At 45.9% G+C, this 4,821-nt stretch overlaps 1 pseudogene; it reads right to left on the reverse strand.

The window, feature by feature from the left end:
• On the reverse strand, positions 633–1,099 carry LOC102186128 (annotated as a pseudogene).

The raw sequence follows: 4,821 nt of genomic DNA on the forward strand, positions 1-4,821 counted from the left end.
ATAGCATGTGATAATATGTTTTTCAAAAATGCTGAACCTTATTGAAGGATGACAGGAAACTTTACCTAATTGTACATATATGACATCTAACACAGCCTCCACTGGTGTTTGGTATTCAACAACCGACTTTTCTCAAGTGTTTTTTAAAAATCCATTTGTCTTTTATTTATTTATTTTTGACTGTGCTGGGTCTTCATTGCTGTGTGCGGGCTTTCTCTAGCTATGGAGAGCAGGGGATACTCTCTAGTTTTGGAGTGAGGGTTTCTCGTTGCAGTGGCTTCTCTTGTTGTGGAGCATGGGCTCCAGGGCGCGTGGGCTTCAGTAGTTTCGGCACCTAGGCTTTGTTGCCTCACTGCGTATGGAATCTTCCCAGACCAGGGATTGAACCCATGTCCCCTGCACTGGCAGCTGAATTCTTAACCACTGGACCATGAAGGAACTCCAGGCTGTGGGGCTGGCAGCTTTGGCTTCCTCGGGAAGGCCTTGTTTCGTTAGCGCTCTGGATTTTGCCTTCATGTCTCTTTAAAACTGCCTGTCCTATTCTGCCAAACTGCCAGATTGCCCCTGGCTTTGCTCCTCTCTGTTTTGTTTTGTTAGTTCATTATTCATGTATTTTATTAACCTGTATGCAATTACTTGTCTTCTGGTTTGTTGAAACAATAGGTCAGACAACATTTGCCATAATAGTGTCTGTCAAAGTGACTGGTCGTAAAAGCTTCAGCACATTATTCATCTGAAGGACACTCCCAGTGAAGGCAATTGATTCTGCCATTCTCCTCCACCTTACAGTATTTCAGGACAGCCAGCTCAGCCTTTTTTCTCTTATGCCTGTTCTTTTTGGAAGTGCCGTGAGACTTCTTCCTTCTCTTAGCTCCACCACGACGTCTCAGCACAAGATGAAGAGTGGACTCCTTTTGAATGTTGTAGTTGGTCAAAGACATCCATCTTCCAGTTGTTTGCCAGCAACGATCAGTCTTTGCTGGTCAGGAGGAACACCTTCCTTATCCTGGATCTTGGCCTTTACATTTTCTATTGTATCCAAGGGCTTGACCTTGAGAGAGATGCTCTTCCCTGTCAAGGTCTTCACGAAAATCTGCATCATGGTGGCAGTTCCACCACAGATGGTGTATCCTAAAGTGGCCTTCCTCTTTTCCATGTGAGCTTCAGGACAACCACCTAGTGTCTCCTTCCTGCATTTGTCTTCACAGAGGCCACTGGTAAGGTTTCTCCAGGGGGTAACTGTCTTGTACTGTTTGGAATTTTTTATTTTATTTTATTTTTTTTTTAATTGGAGTATAGTTGCTCTAGGGCTTCCCAGGTAGCTCAGATGGTAAAGAATCCGCCTGCAATGCAGGAGACCCTGGTTGGATTCCTGGGTTGAGAAGTCCCCCTGGAGCAGGGATAGGCTACCGCCTCCAGTATTCTTGCCTGGAGAATCCCCATGGACAGAGGAGCCTGGAGGGCTACAGTCCACGGGGTCACAAAGAGTCAGACACGGCCGAGAGACCAAGCACAATACAACACATAGTTGCTTCACAATCTTGTGTTAGTTTCTGCTTACAGCAAAGCAAATCAGCTATAGGTTCACATTATTCCCTCTGTGGGGATTTCCTTCCCATTCAGGCCACAACAACGCATTGAGATCCCTGTGCTCTCCAGTAGGTTCTCATTAGTTATCTGTTTTATACATAGCATCATTAGTACCTACACTTCGTTCTCAATCTCCCATCTCATCCTATGCCCCTTTTCCTCCTTGGTGCCCAGACATTTGCTCTCTGCCTTGCACTGCATTTAGATGTTGGCCTTGGGGAGCTCCAGCAATCCAGTCTGTCACCCTGGCTGACTGGCTGTCTGGCTGTCACTGTTTCTCTCATACACACACCCTGCAGCACTGAAGGGCATGTAGGCTACACCCCAGCTGTTGGGAGCTCTGCTGCAGACAGCCCTGAACCCTAAGCTTAAGCAGAAACTATCTCAATGAAAGGGCATCACCTCACCAATTTCCCTCTTTCTGGGGCTAGCCTACAACCAATGACCAGTTGATACAGAGGATAAATACCACCCTTGACTGCATCTTTCCCTTCCCTTCCTCTGAAAAGGCCACCCTAGAATAACCCTTCTGTTGGCCACCCAGCTGCAACCCTCCCCTAAGCAGGCTCGCCAGCTTGGAGCCCCTTCCTATAGGCTGCTCCTCTAGCACCTCTGTTGGAAAGGTTCTTGAACCCAAGTCTTCCTACCTGACTTTCGTACGTCAAGGCTCCTGTTTTGTTTGGGTTTCCCTGGGAAGAAAAAAAAAAAGGGAGACTTCCAGAAGAGAAGAGAGAAAGAACAAGTAGAGAGTGGTGAGGATAATAGGCATGCACCTCGTGAAGCCCAATCCAGTTGGCCAAAGGATTTTTCCCACATTGTTTTTGTTCAGCTGCTAAGTCATGTCCGATTCTGCAGTCCCATGAACTGCACCACACTGGGCTTCCCTGGTCTTTTCACACTATCTTAGAGAAGAGGAAAATATACTCTTGCTACCTTCAGACAGTGAAACTACAGATGATCTTTGCTTTTTTTTCCCCTATATTTTCCAAATTTTTTAAAATTTATTTATTTATTTTTGGTTCTGTGGGTCTTTGTTGCTGCGCCTGGGTGTTCTCTAGTTGTAGCTCACAGGCTTCTCATTGCAATGGCTTCTGTTGTTGAGGAGCATGGACTCTAGGGTGCCTGAGCTTCAGTGGTGGCAGCATGAGAGCTCAAGAGTTGTGGCACATGGACTTAGTTGCTCTGCAGCATGAGGAATCTCCCCAGACCAGGGATTGAACCTGTGTCCCTGGCATTGGCAAGCAGATTCTTAACCACTGGACCACCAGGGAAGTCCAGAATTTTCTTTCTTTTTTTTTGCAATGAACAAATAATTATTTAAAAAAAAAAAAACATACAATAAAGCTCTTTAGAAGAAGGAAGGGGCCTAGAGGGCTTCATTCCTCTCCTCCTCTGTTCTCTACCTTCCTCTCCCAAGAGGATGTAGTCCAGGGTGGCTATGGGCAGAGGAAGTCAGGCCGCAAATCTCTGAGGCAGCTCAAAGCCAGGATTTCTGGCCCAGCAGATTCTCTCATTCTTTGCTTCCAGCCCCAAATCCCATGCTTACTCACTTCACAGCACCTACTTTTAACCTGCCAAATGCCACTAAATCTGCAAATTAAACCTCAGATTACAGAATTCTTTTTGATGTAAAAAAAATGTGGGGATTTTTAAAATGTAATTATTCATACACTAAGATTTTAATTGTTCTGCTTTTCTGACTCGCTCACCTTTTTTTTTTCAAGGCAGGGTGATTCCCGAATGAGGGCCTGCCCAGGCAGCTCCATGGGCCGAAGAAGGAATTCCTGGGAGGCTGTGAGGGGTCTGAGCAGCAGCTGGTGGCTCAGGCCACACCCCTTCCCTCCTTCCCCCAACCTCCCCACAGCTTCCCACCACCGCAACAATGCAACACCAAAGGCCAGGTCTCAGTGTGATCCCTATGTGGGGAGCCCTGGAGCCAGGCTCAGTGTCTATGGCACTGGGTCTCGGGAAGGTTTTGGAGTGGGAAACCTGGAGCCAGCCTGGTACGGTTCAGAGAGATGGGGAAGTGGTCTGGGCTGCCTGCCCACTTTCTTCCCGTCTGCTCCCTCCTCTTGAGCTGCGACCAGACTGGTTTCTAAAACTTGTGATTTTAACCACTCCCCACCAGCAGTTAAGAATCTGCCTTCCAACACAGGGGACTCAGGTTTGATCCCTGGTTGGGGAACGAGGATCCCACTTGCCGTGGGGCAACTGAGATCACGCATCACAGTGAGAGAGAAGCCCCTGCTTGTGGCAGCAAAGACCCAGTGCAGCCAAAATAAAAATAATAATAACATAAAATTTGTGTTAAAATACACATAACATAAAATTTGCCCTTTTAATCATTTTCAAGCGTCCAGTTCAATGACATTAAGTGCCTCCACAGTCTTGCGTAACTATCACTACCATCTGCCTCCGCAGAATTTTCATCATCCCAAACTGAAAGTTCTCTACCCATTAATTAATTCCCCATTCCACTCCCCCTCCCCTGAGCCCGTGCAACCACCTGTCTCTTTCTGTCTCTATAAATTTGCTATTCTAAGTACCTCATCTAAGTGGAATCATATGGTGTTTGTCCTTTTGTGTCTGGCTCTTTCACTCAGAGTAACATCTTCAAGAATTTATTCATGTTGTAGCAAACGTCAAAATTTATTTTCTTTTTAAGCCCGGATAATGTATGGATATACCATTTGTTTACCTGTTCATCTCTTTTATGGGGTCTTTTTTTAAAAAATTATTATTATTATTGTCTTTTGGCCATGCTGCACGGCATGTGGTATCTTAGCTCCCTGACCAGGGGTCAAACCCATGCCCCTTACATTGGCAGCTCTGTGTCTTAACCACTGGACCACCAGGGAAGTCCCTACTTATTCATCTCTTGATGGACACTTGAGTTGTTTTCATGACTTGGCTACTGTGAATAATGTTACTATGAATATGGGTGTACAAATATTTATTCAAGTCTCTACTTTCAGTTCTTTGATCTTGTTGTTGTTTAGTCTCTAAGTCGTGTCTAACTCTTTCGTGACCCCATTGACTGTAGCCCACCAGATTCCTCTCTCTATGGGACTTCCCAGGCAAAAGCATTGGAATGGGTCGCCATTTCCTCCTCTAGGGGATTTTCCCCACCCAGGGATCAAACCCACATCTCCTATGTCTCCTACACTGCAGGCAGATTCTTTACCGCTGAGCCACCAGGAAAAACCTATTCTTTGAGTTACGTACCCATAA

Source organism: Capra hircus, chromosome 11, assembly GCF_001704415.2.
Source record: "Capra hircus breed San Clemente chromosome 11, ASM170441v1, whole genome shotgun sequence".
In the NCBI taxonomy this organism is placed as follows: domain Eukaryota; kingdom Metazoa; phylum Chordata; class Mammalia; order Artiodactyla; family Bovidae; genus Capra; species Capra hircus.